Genomic DNA, 16,281 nt, shown 5'->3' with positions numbered 1-16,281 from the left:
CCTTCATGCTTCGATGAGAAGCAAAATATAAAGCAATCGTTCCGACGGAGCTAAATTACTACAGCATAAAGAACGAAGGGGAAATTTGGATTTCGAAACAAAAAAGGGAGGGGTGCAACACGAGGATTTCCCAGGGGGTCACCTAGGGGTGTCAACGGGCCGGGTCCGGGCCGGAATTCATTATTCTGGACCCGGACCCGGATCCGACCCGTTTACCCGACGGGTCTTTTATTCGGTGTTCCGGATCCGGACCCGGCGAGTCTCGGATCCGGGTCGGGTCTACCCGAACAAATTTGCCAAAATTTATAATTTCTAACAAAAAGAGAAAAAGATATATTTGTAAACAAATTTCTAGCTAATGCAAAGAAAAAACCAAATAAGAAAATAAATCAAATTGATTTTACTCAAATACATCATCCTAATCAAATTATATTGATAATATATATTTTTTATAAATTATTAAATCATTTATATCCGGATCCGGGTCTAATACGGGTCGGAATACTATATTCCGTATTCGACCCGTTTTTTTGTTTGAAAAAACGGATCCGGATCCGGATAACGGAATTAAATCCCTACCTATACCCGCAAAAATTTCAGGGATCCGATCCGGATCCGGGTGTAGACCCGACCCGTTGACCGGCCTAGGGTCACCCATCCTAGTACTACTGTCGCCCAAGCACGCTTAACTTCGAAGTTCTGATGGGATCCGGTGCATTAGTGCTGGTATGATCGCACCCGCCATGTTCCTTTCGCTTTATTCTTTTAAACTGCCACGTCCTGTGAAGCAGTTTGGCTTTTCTGGACCCGAATTCATTCTAAGCGTCAATTCATGAATTTCTTCTCATCCTTTTATTTATTTACTTTTATTTTTTTTTCTTGTTGCTTTGCACCTTTTTTTTCCCTCGTCGCCCACCTCTCAATTATCCTGAAATTGATCCTTCACGCTTGCGCTTATACATTTGCGCCGACAACTTTGACCGACGATCCGGGCTTCGATCCAGCCGTACCGTTCCTGACTTGTCTCGCGCCTTCAGATTCGCCTTCATGCTTCGATAAGAAGCAAAATATAAAGCAATCGTTCCGACGGAGCTAAATTACTACAGCATAAAGAACGAAGGGGAAATTTGGATTTCGAAACAAAAAAGGGAGGGGTGCAACACGAGAACTTCCCAGGGGGTCACCCATCCTAGTACTACTCTCGCCCAAGCACGCTTAACTTCGGAGTTCTGATGGGATCTGGTGCATTAGTGCTGGTATGATCGCACCCGCCATGTTCCTTTCGCTTTATTCTTTTAAACTGTCCCGTCCTGTGAAGCAGTGTTGCTTTTCTGGACCCGAATTCATTTTAAGCGTCAATTCAAGAATTTCCCCTCATCCTTTTATTTATTTACTTTTAAATTTTTTTCTTGTTGATTTGCACCATTTTTTTTTCCCTCGTCGCGCAACTCTCAATTATCCTGAAATTGATCCTTCACGCTTGCGCTTATACATTTGCGCCGACAACTTTGACCGACGATCCGGGCTTCGATCCAGCCGTACCGTTCCTGACTTGTCTCGCGCCTTCAGATCCGCCTTCATGCTTCGATGAGAAGCAAAATATAAAGCAATCGTTCCGACGGAGCTAAATTACTACAGCATAAAGAACGAAGGGGAAATTTGGATTTCGAAACAAAAAAGGGAGGGGTGCAACACGAGGATTTCCCAGGGGGTCACCTAGGGGTGTCAACGGGCCGGGTCCGGGCCGGAATTCATTATTCTGGACCCGGACCCGGATCCGACCCGTTTACCCGACGGGTCTTTTATTCGGTGTTCCGGATCCGGACCCGGCGAGTCTCGGATCCGGGTCGGGTCTACCCGAACAAATTTGCCAAAATTTATAATTTCTAACAAAAAAGAGAAAAAGATATATTTGTAAACTAATTTCTAACTAATGCAAAGAAAAAACCAAATAAGAAAATAAATCAAATTGATTTTACTCAAATACATCATCCTAATCAAATTATATTGATAATATATATTTTTTATAAATTATTAAATCATTTATATCCGGATCCGGGTCTAATACGGGTCGGAATACTATATTCCGTATTCGACCCGTTTTTTTGTTTGAAAAAACGGATCCGGATCCGGATAACGGAATTAAATCCCTACCTATACCCGCAAAAATTTCAGGGATCCGATCCGGATCCGGGTGTAGACCCGACCCGTTGACCGGCCTAGGGTCACCCATCCTAGTAATACTGTCGCCCAAGCACGCTTAACTTCGAAGTTCTGATGGGATCCGGTGCATTAGTGCTGGTATGATCGCACCCGCCATGTTCCTTTCGCTTTATTCTTTTAAACTGCCACGTCCTGTGAAGCAGTTTGGCTTTTCTGGACCCGAATTCATTCTAAGCGTCAATTCATGAATTTCTTCTCATCCTTTTATTTATTTACTTTTATATTTTTTTCTTGTTGCTTTGCACCTTTTTTTTCCCTCGTCGCCCAACTCTCAATTATCCTGAAATTGATCCTTCACGCTTGCGCTTATACATTTGCGCCGACAACTTTGACCGACGATCCGGGCTTCGATCCAGCCGTACCGTTCCTGACTTGTCTCGCGCCTTCAGATTCGCCTTCATGCTTCGATAAGAAGCAAAATATAAAGCAATCGTTCCGACGGAGCTAAATTACTACAGCATAAAGAACGAAGGGGAAATTTGGATTTCGAAACAAAAAAGGGAGGGGTGCAACACGAGGATTTCCCAGGGGGTCACCTAGGGGTGTCAACGTGCCGGGACCGGGCCGGAATTCATTATTCTGGACCCGGACCCGGATCCGACCCGTTTACCCGACGGGTCTTTTATTCGGTGTTTCGGATCCGGACCCGGCGAGTCTCGGATCCGGGTCGGGTCTACCCGAACAAATTTGCCAAAATTTATAATTTCTAACAAAAAAGAGAAAAAGATATATTTGTAAACTAATTTCTAACTAATGCAAAGAAAAAACCAAATAAGAAAATAAATCAAATTGATTTTACTCAAATACATCATCCTAATCAAATTATATTGATAATATATATTTTTTATAAATTATTAAATCATTTATATCCGGATCCGGGTCTAATACGGGTCGGAATACTATATTCCGTATCCGACCCGTTTTTTTGTTTGAAAAAACGGATCCGAATCCGGATAACGGAATTAAATCCCTACCCATACCCGCAAAAATTTCAGGGATCCGATCCGGATCCGGGTGTAGACCCGACCCGTTGACCGGCCTAGGGTCACCCATCCTAGTACTACTGTCGCCCAAGCACGCTTAACTTCGGAGTTCTGATGGGATCCGGTGCATTAGTGCTGGTATGATCGCACCCGCCATGTTCCTTTCGCTTTATTCTTTTAAACTGCCACGTCCTGTGAAGCAGTTTGGCTTTTCTGGACCCGAATTCATTCTAAGCGTCAGTTCATGAATTTCCTCTCATCCTTTTATTTATTTACTTTTATATTTTTTTCTTGTTGCTTTGCACCTTTTTTTTCACTCGTCGCACAACTCTCAATTATCCTGAAAGTGATCCTTCACGCTTGCGCTTATACATTTGCGCCGACAACTTTGACCGACGATCCGGGCTTCGATCCAGCCGTACCGTTCCTGACTTGTCTCGCGCCTTCAGATCCGCCTTCATGCTTCGATAAGAAGCAAAATATAAAGCAATCGTTCCGACGGAGCTAAATTACTACAGCATAAAGAACGAAGGGGAAATTTGGATTTCGAAACAAAAAAGGGAGGGGTGCAACACGAGGATTTCCCAGAGGGTCACCTAGGGGTGTCAACGTGCCGGGTCCGGGCCGGAATTCATTATTCTGGACCCGGCCCCGGATCCGACCCGTTTACCCGACGGGTCTTTTATTCGGTGTTCCGGATCCGGACCCGGCGAGTCTCGGATCCGGGTCGGGTCTACCCGAACAAATTTGCCAAAATTTATAATTTCTAACAAAAAAGAGAAAAAGATATATTTGTAAACTAATTTCTAACTAATGCAAAGAAAAAACCAAATAAGAAAATAAATCAAATTGATTTTACTCAAATACATCATCCTAATCAAATTATATTGATAATATATATTTTTTATAAATTATTAAATCATTTATATCCGGATCCGGGTCTAATACGGGTCGGAATACTATATTCCGTATCCGACCCGTTTTTTTGTTTGAAAAAACGGATCCGGATCCGGATAACGGAATTAAATCCCTACCCATACCCGCAAAAATTTCAGGGATCCGATCCGGATCCGGGTGTAGACCCGACCCGTTGACCGGCCTAGGGTCACCCATCCTAGTACTACTGTCGCCCAAGCACGCTTAACTTCGAAGTTCTGATGGGATCCGGTGCATTAGTGCTGGTATGATCGCACCCGCCATGTTCCTTTCGCTCTATTCTTTTAAACTGCCACGTCCTGTGAAGCAGTTTGGCTTTTCTGGACCCGAATTCAGTCTAAGCGTCAATTCATGAATTTCCTCTCATCCTTTTATTTTTTTACTTTTATATTTTTTTCTTGTTGCTTTGCACCTTTTTTTTCCCTCGTCGCACAACTCTCAATTATCCTTAAATTGATCCTTCACGCTTGCGCTTATACATTTGCGCCGACAACTTTGACCGACGATCCGGGCTTCGATCCAGCCGTACCGTTCCTGACTTGTCTCGCGCCTTCAGATTCGCCTTCATGCTTCGATAAGAAGCAAAATATAAAGCAATCGTTCCGACGGAGCTAAATTACTACAGCATAAAGAACGAAGGGGAAATTTGGATTTCGAAACAAAAAAGGGAGGGGTGCAACACGAGGACTTCCCAGGGGGTCACCCATCCTAGTACTACTCTCGCCCAAGCACGCTTAAATTCGGAGTTCTGATGGGATCCAATGCATTAGTGCTGGTATCATCGCACCCGCCATGTTCCTTTCGCTTTATTCTTTTAAACTGCCCCGTCCTGTGAAGCAGTGTGGCTTTTATGGACCCCAATTCATTTTAAGCGTCAATTCAAGAATTTCCCCTCATCCTTTTATTTATTTACTTTTACATTTTTTTCTTGTTGATTTGCACCATTTTTTTTTCCCTCGTCGCGCAACTCTCAATTATCCTGAAATTGATCCTTCACGCTTGCGCTTATACATTTGCGCCGACAACTTTGACCGACGATCCGGGCTTCGATCCAGCCGTACCGTTCCTGACTTGTCTCGCGCCTTCAGATCCGCCTTCATGCTTCGATGAGAAGCAAAATAAAAAGCAATCGTTCCGACGGAGCTAAATTACTACAGCATAAAGAACGAAGGGGAAATTTGGATTTCGAAACAAAAAAGGGAGGGGTGCAACACGAAGATTTCCCAGGGGGTCACCTAGGGGTGTCAACGGGCCGGGTCCGGGCCGGAATTCATTATTCCGGACCCGGACCCGGATCCGACCCGTTTACCCGACGGGTCTTTTATTCTGTGTTCCGGATCCGGACCCGGCGAGTCTCGGATCCGGGTCGGGTCTACCCGAACAAATTTGCCAAAATTTATAATTTCTAACAAAAAAGAGAAAAAGATATATTTGTAAACAAATTTCTAGCTAATGTAAAGAAAAAACCAAATAAGAAAATAAATCAAATTGATTTTACTCAAATACATCATCCTAATCAAATTATATTGATAATATATATTTTTTATAAATTATTAAATCATTTATATCCGGATCCGGGTCTAATACGGGTCGGAATACCATATTCCGTATCCGACCCGTTTTTTTGTTTGAAAAAACGGATCCGGATCCGGATAACGGAATTAAATCCCTACCCATACCCGCAAAAATTTCAGGGATCCGATCCGGATCCGGGTCTAGACCCGACCCGTTGACAGGCCTAGGGTCACCCATCCTAGTACTACCGTCGCCCAAGCACGCTTAACTTCGGAGTTCTGATGGGATCCGGTGCATTAGTGCTGGTATGATCGCACCCGCCATGTTCCTTTCGCTTTATTCTTTTAAACTGCCACGTCCTGTGAAGCAGTTTGGCTTTTCTGGACCCGAATTCATTCTAAGCGTCAGTTCATGAATTTCCTCTCATCCTTTTATTTATTTACTTTTATATTTTTTTCTTGTTGCTTTGCACCTTTTTTTTCCCTCGTCGCACAACTCTCAATTATCCAGAAAGTGATCCTTCACGCTTGCGCTTATACATTTGCGCCGACAACTTTGACCGACGATCCGGGCTTCGATCCAGCCGTACCGTTCCTGACTTGTCTCGCGCCTTCAGATCCGCCTTCATGCTTCGATAAGAAGCAAAATATAAAGCAATCGTTCCGACGGAGCTAAATTACTACAGCATAAAGAACGAAGGGGAAATTTGGATTTCGAAACAAAAAAGGGAGGGGTGCAACACGAGGACTTCCCAGGGGTCACCCATCCTAGTACTACTCTCGCCCAAGCACGCTTAACTTCGGAGTTCTGATGGGATCTGGTGCATTAGTGCTGGTATGATCGCACCCGCCATGTTCCTTTCGCTTTATTCTTTTAAACTGCCCCGTCCTGTGAAGCAGTGTGGCTTTTCTGGACCCGAATTCATTTTAAGCGTCAATTCAAGAATTTCCCCTCATCCTTTTATTTATTTACTTTTACATTTTTTTCTTGTTGATTTGCACCATTTTTTTTTCCCTCGTCGCGCAACTCTCAATTATCCTGAAATTGATCCTTCATGCTTGCGCTTATACATTTGCGCCGACAACATTGACCGACGATCCGGGCTTCGATCCAGCCGTACCGTTCCTGACTTGTCTCGCGCCTTCAGATCCGCCTTCATACTTCGATAAGAAGCAAAATATAAAGCAATCGTTCCGACGGAGCTAAATTACTACAGCATAAAGAACGAAGGGAAAATTTGGATTTCGAAACAAAAAAGGGAGGGGTGCAACACGAGGACTTCCCAGGGGGTCTCCCATCCTAGTACTACTCTCGCCCAAGCACGCTTAACTTTGGAGTTCTGATGGGATCGGGTGCATTAGTGCTGGTATGATCGCACCCGCCATGTTCCTTTCGCTTTATTCTTTTAAACTGCCACGTCCTGTGAAGCAGTTTGGCTTTTCTGGACCCGAATTCATTTTAAGCGTCAATTCAAGAATTTCCCCTCATCCTTTTATTTATTTACTTTTACATTTTTTTCTTGTTGATTTGCACCATTTTTTTTTTCCCTCGTCGCGCAACTCTCAATTATCCTGAAATTGATCCTTCACGCTTGCGCTTATACATTTGCGCCGACAACTTTGACCGACGATCCGGGCTTCGATCCAGCCGTACCGTTACTGACTTGTCTCGCGCCTTCAGATCCGCCTTCATACTTCGATAAGAAGCAAAATATAAAGCAATCGTTCCGACGGAGCTAAATTACTACAGCATAAAGAACGAAGGGAAAATTTGGATTTCGAAACAAAAAAGGGAGGGGTGCAACACGAGGACTTCCCAGGGGGTCACCCATCCTAGTACTACTCTCGCCCAAGCACGCTTAACTTCGGAGTTCTGATGGGATCCGGTGCATTAGTGCTGGTATGATCGCACCCGCCATGTTCCTTTCGCTTTATTCTTTTAAACTGCCCCGTCCTGTGAAGCAGTGTGGCTTTTCTGGACCCGAATTCATTTTAAGCGTCAATTCAAGAATTTCCCCTCATCCTTTTATTTATTTACTTTTACATTTTTTTCTTGTTGATTTGCACCATTTTTTTTTTCCCTCGTCGCGCAACTCTCAATTATCCTGAAATTGATCCTTCACGCTTGCGCTTATACATTTGCGCCGACAACTTTGACCGACGATCCGGGCTTCGATCCAGCCGTACCGTTCCTGACTTGTCTCGCGCCTTCAGATCCGCCTTCATGCTTCGATGAGAAGCAAAATATAAAGCAATCGTTCCGACGGAGCTAAATTACTACAGCATAAAGAACGAAGGGGAAATTTGGATTTCGAAACAAAAAAGGGAGGGGTGCAACACGAGGATTTCCCAGGGGGTCACCTAGGGGTGTCAACGTGCCGGGACCGGGCCGGAATTCATTATTCTGGACCCGGACCCGGATCCGACCCGTTTACCCGACGGGTCTTTTATTCGGTGTTTCGGATCCGGACCCGGCGAGTCTCGGATCCGGGTCGGGTCTACCCGAACAAATTTGCCAAAATTTATAATTTCTAACAAAAAAGAGAAAAAGATATATTTGTAAACTAATTTCTAACTAATGCAAAGAAAAAACCAAATAAGAAAATAAATCAAATTGATTTTACTCAAATACATCATCCTAATCAAATTATATTGATAATATATATTTTTTATAAATTATTAAATCATTTATATCCGGATCCGGGTCTAATACGGGTCGGAATACTATATTCCGTATCCGACCCGTTTTTTTGTTTGAAAAAACGGATCCGGATCCGGATAACGGAATTAAATCCCTACCCATACCCGCAAAAATTTTAGGGATCCGATCCGGATCCGGGTCTAGACCCGACCCGTTGACAGGCCTAGGGTCACCCATCCTAGTACTACTGTCGCCCAAGCACGCTTAACTTCGGAGTTCTGATGGGATCCGGTGCATTAGTGCTGGTATGATCGCACCCGCCATGTTCCTTTCGCTTTATTCTTTTAAACTGCCACGTCCTGTGAAGCAGTTTGGCTTTTCTGGACCCGAATTCATTCTAAGCGTCAGTTCATGAATTTCCTCTCATCCTTTTATTTATTTACTTTTATATTTTTTTCTTGTTGCTTTGCACCTTTTTTTTCCCTCGTCGCACAACTCTCAATTATCCTGAAAGTGATCCTTCACGCTTGCGCTTATACATTTGCGCCGACAACTTTGACCGACGATCCGGGCTTCGATCCAGCCGTACCGTTCCTGACTTGTCTCGCGCCTTCAGATCCGCCTTCATGCTTCGATGAGAAGCAAAATAAAAAGCAATCGTTCCGACGGAGCTAAATTACTACAGCATAAAGAACGAAGGGGAAATTTGGATTTCGAAACAAAAAAGGGAGGGGTGCAACACGAAGATTTCCCAGGGGGTCACCTAGGGGTGTCAACGGGCCGGGTCCGGGCCGGAATTCATTATTCCGGACCCGGACCCGGATCCGACCCGTTTACCCGACGGGTCTTTTATTCTGTGTTCCGGATCCGGACCCGGCGAGTCTCGGATCCGGGTCGGGTCTACCCGAACAAATTTGCCAAAATTTATAATTTCTAACAAAAAGAGAAAAAGATATATTTGTAAACAAATTTCTAGCTAATGCAAAGAAAAAACCAAATAAGAAAATAAATCAAATTGATTTTACTCAAATACATCATCCTAATCAAATTATATTGATAATATATTTTTTTTATAAATTATTAAATCATTTATATCCGGATCCGGGTCTAATACGGGTCGGAATACTATATTCCGTATTCGACCCGTTTTTTTGTTTGAAAAAACGGATCCGGATCCGGTTAACGGAATTAAATCCGTATCCATACCCGCAAAAATTTCAGGGATCCGATCCGGATCCGGGTCTAGACCCGACCCGTTGACAGGCCTAGGGTCACCCATCCTAGTACTACTGTCGCCCAAGCACGCTTAACTTCGGAGTTCTGATGGGATCCGGTGCATTAGTGCTGGTATGATCGCACCCGCCATGTTCCTTTCGCTTTATTCTTTTAAACTGCCACGTCCTGTGAAGCAGTTTGGCTTTTCTGGACCCGAATTCATTCTAAGCATCAGTTCATGAATTTCCTCTCATCCTTTTATTTATTTACTTTTATATTTTTTTCTTGTTGCTTTGCACCTTTTTTTTCCCTCGTCGCACAACTCTCAATTATCCTGAAAGTGATCCTTCACGCTTGCGCTTATACATTTGCGCCGACAACTTTGACCGACGATCCGGGCTTCGATCCAGCCGTACCGTTCCTGACTTGTCTCGCGCCTTCAGATCCGCCTTCATGCTTCGATGAGAAGCAAAATAAAAAGCAATCGTTCCGACGGAGCTAAATTACTACAGCATAAAGAACGAAGGGGAAATTTGGATTTCGAAACAAAAAAGGGAGGGGTGCAACACGAGGATTTCCCAGGGGGTCACCTAGGGGTGTCAACGGGCCGGGTCCGGGCCGGAATTCATTATTCCGGACCCGGACCCGGATCCGACCCGTTTACCCGACGGGTCTTTTATTCTGTGTTCCGGATCCGGACCCGGCGAGTCTCGGATCCGGGTCGGGTCTACCCGAACAAATTTGCCAAAATTTATAATTTCTAACAAAAAGAGAAAAAGATATATTTGTAAACAAATTTCTAGCTAATGCAAAGAAAAAACCAAATAAGAAAATAAATCAAGTTGATTTTACTCAAATACATCATCCTAATCAAATTATATTGATAATATATTTTTTTTATAAATTATTAAATCATTTATATCCGGATCCGGGTCTAATACGGGTCGGAATACTATATTCCGTATTCGACCCGTTTTTTTGTTTGAAAAAACGGATCCGGATCCGGTTAACGGAATTAAATCCGTACCCATACCCGCAAAAATTTCAGGGATCCGATCCGGATCCGGGTCTAGACCCGACCCGTTGACAGGCCTAGGGTCACCCATCCTAGTACTACTGTCGCCCAAGCACGCTTAACTTCGGAGTTCTGATGGGATCCGGTGCATTAGTGCTGGTATGATCGCACCCGCCATGTTCCTTTCGCTTTATTCTTTTAAACTGCCACGTCCTGTGAAGCAGTTTGGCTTTTCTGGACCCGAATTCATTCTAAGCGTCAGTTCATGAATTTCCTCTCATCCTTTTATTTATTTACTTTTATATTTTTTTCTTGTTGCTTTGCACCTTTTTTTTCCCTCGTCGCACAACTCTCAATTATCCTGAAAGTGATCCTTCACGCTTGCGCTTATACATTTGCGCCGACAACTTTGACCGACGATCCGGGCTTCGATCCAGCCGCACCGTTCCTGACTTGTCTCGCGCCTTCAGATCCGCCTTCATGCTTCGATAAGAAGCAAAATATAAAGCAATCGTTCCGACGGAGCTAAATTACTACAGCATAAAGAACGAAGGGGAAATTTGGATTTCGAAACAAAAAAGGGAGGGGTGCAACACGAGGACTTCCCAGGGGGTCACCCATCCTTGTACTACTCTCGCCCAAGCACGCTTAACTTCGGAGTTCTGATGGGATCCGGTGCATTAGTGCTGGTATGATCGCACCCGCCATGTTCCTTTCGCTTTATTCTTTTAAACTGCCCCGTCCTGTGAAGCAGTGTGGCTTTTATGGACCCCAATTCATTTTAAGCGTCAATTCAAGAATTTCCCCTCATCCTTTTATTTATTTACTTTTACATTTTTTTCTTGTTGATTTGCACCATTTTTTTTTCCCTCGTCGCGCAACTCTCAATTATCCTGAAATTGATCCTTCACGCTTGCGCTTATACATTTGCGCCGACAACTTTGACCGACGATCCGGGCTTCGATCCAGCCGTACCGTTCCTGACTTGTCTCGCGCCTTCAGATCCGCCTTCATGCTTCGATGAGAAGCAAAATATAAAGCAATCGTTCCGACGGAGCTAAATTACTACAGCATAAAGAACGAAGGGGAAATTTGGATTTCGAAACAAAAAAGGGAGGGGTGCAACACGAGGATTTCCCAGGGGGTCACCTAGGGGTGTCAACGGGCCGGGTCCGGGCCGGAATTCATTATTCTGGACCCGGACCCGGATCCGACCCGTTTACCCGACGGGTCTTTTATTCGGTGTTCCGGATCCGGACCCGGCGAGTCTCGGATCCGGGTCGGGTCTACCCGAACAAATTTGCCAAAATTTATAATTTCTAACAAAAAAGAGAAAAAGATATATTTGTAAACTAATTTCTAACTAATGCAAAGAAAAAACCAAATAAGAAAATAAATCAAATTGATTTTACTCAAATACATCATCCTAATCAAATTATATTGATAATATATATTTTTTATAAATTATTAAATCATTTATATCCGGATCCGGGTCTAATACGGGTCGGAATACTATATTCCGTATTCGACCCGTTTTTTTGTTTGAAAAAACGGATCCGGATCCGGATAACGGAATTAAATCCCTACCTATACCCGCAAAAATTTCAGGGATCCGATCCGGATCCGGGTGTAGACCCGACCCGTTGACCGGCCTAGGGTCACCCATCCTAGTAATACTGTCGCCCAAGCACGCTTAACTTCGAAGTTCTGATGGGATCCGGTGCATTAGTGCTGGTATGATCGCACCCGCCATGTTCCTTTCGCTTTATTCTTTTAAACTGCCACGTCCTGTGAAGCAGTTTGGCTTTTCTGGACCCGAATTCATTCTAAGCGTCAATTCATGAATTTCTTCTCATCCTTTTATTTATTTACTTTTATATTTTTTTCTTGTTGCTTTGCACCTTTTTTTTCCCTCGTCGCCCAACTCTCAATTATCCTGAAATTGATCCTTCACGCTTGCGCTTATACATTTGCGCCGACAACTTTGACCGACGATCCGGGCTTCGATCCAGCCGTACCGTTCCTGACTTGTCTCGCGCCTTCAGATTCGCCTTCATGCTTCGATAAGAAGCAAAATATAAAGCAATCGTTCCGACGGAGCTAAATTACTACAGCATAAAGAACGAAGGGGAAATTTGGATTTCGAAACAAAAAAGGGAGGGGTGCAACACGAGGATTTCCCAGGGGGTCACCTAGGGGTGTCAACGTGCCGGGACCGGGCCGGAATTCATTATTCTGGACCCGGACCCGGATCCGACCCGTTTACCCGACGGGTCTTTTATTCGGTGTTTCGGATCCGGACCCGGCGAGTCTCGGATCCGGGTCGGGTCTACCCGAACAAATTTGCCAAAATTTATAATTTCTAACAAAAAAGAGAAAAAGATATATTTGTAAACTAATTTCTAACTAATGCAAAGAAAAAACCAAATAAGAAAATAAATCAAATTGATTTTACTCAAATACATCATCCTAATCAAATTATATTGATAATATATATTTTTTATAAATTATTAAATCATTTATATCCGGATCCGGGTCTAATACGGGTCGGAATACTATATTCCGTATCCGACCCGTTTTTTTGTTTGAAAAAACGGATCCGAATCCGGATAACGGAATTAAATCCCTACCCATACCCGCAAAAATTTCAGGGATCCGATCCGGATCCGGGTGTAGACCCGACCCGTTGACCGGCCTAGGGTCACCCATCCTAGTACTACTGTCGCCCAAGCACGCTTAACTTCGGAGTTCTGATGGGATCCGGTGCATTAGTGCTGGTATGATCGCACCCGCCATGTTCCTTTCGCTTTATTCTTTTAAACTGCCACGTCCTGTGAAGCAGTTTGGCTTTTCTGGACCCGAATTCATTCTAAGCGTCAGTTCATGAATTTCCTCTCATCCTTTTATTTATTTACTTTTATATTTTTTTGTTGTTGCTTTGCACCTTTTTTTTCACTCGTCGCACAACTCTCAATTATCCTGAAAGTGATCCTTCACGCTTGCGCTTATACATTTGCGCCGACAACTTTGACCGACGATCCGGGCTTCGATCCAGCCGTACCGTTCCTGACTTGTCTCGCGCCTTCAGATCCGCCTTCATGCTTCGATAAGAAGCAAAATATAAAGCAATCGTTCCGACGGAGCTAAATTACTACAGCATAAAGAACGAAGGGGAAATTTGGATTTCGAAACAAAAAAGGGAGGGGTGCAACACGAGGATTTCCCAGAGGGTCACCTAGGGGTGTCAACGTGCCGGGTCCGGGCCGGAATTCATTATTCTGGACCCGGCCCCGGATCCGACCCGTTTACCCGACGGGTCTTTTATTCGGTGTTCCGGATCCGGACCCGGCGAGTCTCGGATCCGGGTCGGGTCTACCCGAACAAATTTGCCAAAATTTATAATTTCTAACAAAAAAGAGAAAAAGATATATTTGTAAACTAATTTCTAACTAATGCAAAGAAAAAACCAAATAAGAAAATAAATCAAATTGATTTTACTCAAATACATCATCCTAATCAAATTATATTGATAATATATATTTTTTATAAATTATTAAATCATTTATATCCGGATCCGGGTCTAATACGGGTCGGAATACTATATTCCGTATCCGACCCGTTTTTTTGTTTGAAAAAACGGATCCGGATCCGGATAACGGAATTAAATCCCTACCCATACCCGCAAAAATTTCAGGGATCCGATCCGGATCCGGGTGTAGACCCGACCCGTTGACCGGCCTAGGGTCACCCATTCTAGTACTACTGTCGCCCAAGCACGCTTAACTTCGAAGTTCTGATGGGATCCGGTGCATTAGTGCTGGTATGATCGCACCCGCCATGTTCCTTTCGCTCTATTCTTTTAAACTGCCACGTCCTGTGAAGCAGTTTGGCTTTTCTGGACCCGAATTCAGTCTAAGCGTCAATTCATGAATTTCCTCTCATCCTTTTATTTTTTTACTTTTATATTTTTTTCTTGTTGCTTTGCACCTTTTTTTTCCCTCGTCGCACAACTCTCAATTATCCTTAAATTGATCCTTCACGCTTGCGCTTATACATTTGCGCCGACAACTTTGACCGACGATCCGGGCTTCGATCCAGCCGTACCGTTCCTGACTTGTCTCGCGCCTTCAGATTCGCCTTCATGCTTCGATAAGAAGCAAAATATAAAGCAATCGTTCCGACGGAGCTAAATTACTACAGCATAAAGAACGAAGGGGAAATTTGGATTTCGAAACAAAAAAGGGAGGGGTGCAACACGAGGACTTCCCAGGGGGTCACCCATCCTAGTACTACTCTCGCCCAAGCACGCTTAAATTCGGAGTTCTGATGGGATCCAATGCATTAGTGCTGGTATCATCGCACCCGCCATGTTCCTTTCGCTTTATTCTTTTAAACTGCCCCGTCCTGTGAAGCAGTGTGGCTTTTATGGACCCCAATTCATTTTAAGCGTCAATTCAAGAATTTCCCCTCATCCTTTTATTTATTTACTTTTACATTTTTTTCTTGTTGATTTGCACCATTTTTTTTTCCCTCGTCGCGCAACTCTCAATTATCCTGAAATTGATCCTTCACGCTTGCGCTTATACATTTGCGCCGACAACTTTGACCGACGATCCGGGCTTCGATCCAGCCGTACCGTTCCTGACTTGTCTCGCGCCTTCAGATCCGCCTTCATGCTTCGATGAGAAGCAAAATAAAAAGCAATCGTTCCGACGGAACTAAATTACTACAGCATAAAGAACGAAGGGGAAATTTGGATTTCGAAACAAAAAAGGGAGGGGTGCAACACGAAGATTTCCCAGGGGGTCACCTAGGGGTGTCAACGGGCCGGGTCCGGGCCGGAATTCATTATTCCGGACCCGGACCCGGATCCGACCCGTTTACCCGACGGGTCTTTTATTCTGTGTTCCGGATCCGGACCCGGCGAGTCTCGGATCCGGGTCGGGTCTACCCGAACAAATTTGCCAAAATTTATAATTTCTAACAAAAAAGAGAAAAAGATATATTTGTAAACAAATTTCTAGCTAATGTAAAGAAAAAACCAAATAAGAAAATAAATCAAATTGATTTTACTCAAATACATCATCCTAATCAAATTATATTGATAATATATATTTTTTATAAATTATTAAATCATTTATATCCGGATCCGGGTCTAATACGGGTCGGAATACCATATTCCGTATCCGACCCGTTTTTTTGTTTGAAAAAACGGATCCGGATCCGGATAACGGAATTAAATCCCTACCCATACCCGCAAAAATTTCAGGGATCCGATCCGGATCCGGGTCTAGACCCGACCCGTTGACAGGCCTAGGGTCACCCATCCTAGTACTACCGTCGCCCAAGCACGCTTAACTTCGGAGTTCTGATGGGATCCGGTGCATTAGTGCTGGTATGATCGCACCCGCCATGTTCCTTTCGCTTTATTCTTTTAAACTGCCACGTCCTGTGAAGCAGTTTGGCTTTTCTGGACCCGAATTCATTCTAAGCGTCAGTTCATGAATTTCCTCTCATCCTTTTATTTATTTACTTTTATATTTTTTTCTTGTTGCTTTGCACCTTTTTTTTCCCTCGTCGCACAACTCTCAATTATCCAGAAAGTGATCCTTCACGCTTGCGCTTATACATTTGCGCCGACAACTTTGACCGACGATCCGGGCTTCGATCCAGCCGTACCGTTCCTGACTTGTCTCGCGCCTTCAGATCCGCCTTCATGCTTCGATAAGAAGCAAAATATAAAGCAATCGTTCC

At 43.9% G+C, this 16,281-nt stretch overlaps 7 non-coding genes and 12 pseudogenes across 7 annotated transcripts; all 19 read right to left on the bottom strand.

The window, feature by feature from the left end:
• Positions 1-622: 622 nt before the first annotated feature.
• LOC140019779 (5S ribosomal RNA) lies at positions 623-740 on the bottom strand (annotated as a pseudogene).
• Positions 741-1,151: 411 nt separating this feature from the next.
• On the bottom strand, positions 1,152-1,270 carry LOC140017613 (5S ribosomal RNA). The gene has a single exon (XR_011823921.1). It is a non-coding gene; the product is annotated as a 5S ribosomal RNA (ribosomal RNA).
• Positions 1,271-2,197: 927 nt separating this feature from the next.
• On the bottom strand, positions 2,198-2,315 carry LOC140020706 (5S ribosomal RNA; annotated as a pseudogene).
• A 925-nt stretch (positions 2,316-3,240) lies between these two features.
• LOC140018332 (5S ribosomal RNA) lies at positions 3,241-3,358 on the bottom strand (annotated as a pseudogene).
• A 925-nt stretch (positions 3,359-4,283) lies between these two features.
• On the bottom strand, positions 4,284-4,401 carry LOC140019778 (5S ribosomal RNA; annotated as a pseudogene).
• Positions 4,402-4,812: 411 nt separating this feature from the next.
• Positions 4,813-4,931, bottom strand: LOC140018174 (5S ribosomal RNA). The gene has a single exon (XR_011824476.1). It is a non-coding gene; the product is annotated as a 5S ribosomal RNA (ribosomal RNA).
• Positions 4,932-5,858: 927 nt separating this feature from the next.
• On the bottom strand, positions 5,859-5,976 carry LOC140018475 (5S ribosomal RNA; annotated as a pseudogene).
• A 411-nt stretch (positions 5,977-6,387) lies between these two features.
• LOC140018034 (5S ribosomal RNA) lies at positions 6,388-6,505 on the bottom strand. The gene has a single exon (XR_011824336.1). It is a non-coding gene; the product is annotated as a 5S ribosomal RNA (ribosomal RNA).
• Positions 6,506-6,918: 413 nt separating this feature from the next.
• Positions 6,919-7,037, bottom strand: LOC140018086 (5S ribosomal RNA). Its single transcript, XR_011824389.1, has one exon. It is a non-coding gene; the product is annotated as a 5S ribosomal RNA (ribosomal RNA).
• A 414-nt stretch (positions 7,038-7,451) lies between these two features.
• LOC140017173 (5S ribosomal RNA) lies at positions 7,452-7,570 on the bottom strand. The gene has a single exon (XR_011823486.1). It is a non-coding gene; the product is annotated as a 5S ribosomal RNA (ribosomal RNA).
• Positions 7,571-8,498: 928 nt separating this feature from the next.
• Positions 8,499-8,616, bottom strand: LOC140018978 (5S ribosomal RNA; annotated as a pseudogene).
• Positions 8,617-9,540: 924 nt separating this feature from the next.
• Positions 9,541-9,658, bottom strand: LOC140018977 (5S ribosomal RNA; annotated as a pseudogene).
• Positions 9,659-10,582: 924 nt separating this feature from the next.
• Positions 10,583-10,700, bottom strand: LOC140018976 (5S ribosomal RNA; annotated as a pseudogene).
• A 411-nt stretch (positions 10,701-11,111) lies between these two features.
• LOC140017815 (5S ribosomal RNA) lies at positions 11,112-11,230 on the bottom strand. Its single transcript, XR_011824121.1, has one exon. It is a non-coding gene; the product is annotated as a 5S ribosomal RNA (ribosomal RNA).
• A 927-nt stretch (positions 11,231-12,157) lies between these two features.
• On the bottom strand, positions 12,158-12,275 carry LOC140020704 (5S ribosomal RNA; annotated as a pseudogene).
• Positions 12,276-13,200: 925 nt separating this feature from the next.
• LOC140018331 (5S ribosomal RNA) lies at positions 13,201-13,318 on the bottom strand (annotated as a pseudogene).
• A 925-nt stretch (positions 13,319-14,243) lies between these two features.
• LOC140020443 (5S ribosomal RNA) lies at positions 14,244-14,361 on the bottom strand (annotated as a pseudogene).
• Positions 14,362-14,772: 411 nt separating this feature from the next.
• Positions 14,773-14,891, bottom strand: LOC140018173 (5S ribosomal RNA). The gene has a single exon (XR_011824475.1). It is a non-coding gene; the product is annotated as a 5S ribosomal RNA (ribosomal RNA).
• A 927-nt stretch (positions 14,892-15,818) lies between these two features.
• On the bottom strand, positions 15,819-15,936 carry LOC140018473 (5S ribosomal RNA; annotated as a pseudogene).
• Between the last annotated feature and the right edge of the window lie 345 nt (positions 15,937-16,281).

Source organism: Coffea arabica, chromosome 11c (assembly GCF_036785885.1).
Source record: "Coffea arabica cultivar ET-39 chromosome 11c, Coffea Arabica ET-39 HiFi, whole genome shotgun sequence".
Lineage (NCBI taxonomy): Eukaryota > Viridiplantae > Streptophyta > Magnoliopsida > Gentianales > Rubiaceae > Coffea > Coffea arabica.
Note: the sequence above shows the minus strand (reverse complement) of the source record. Positions and strands in the feature narration are given on the sequence as shown.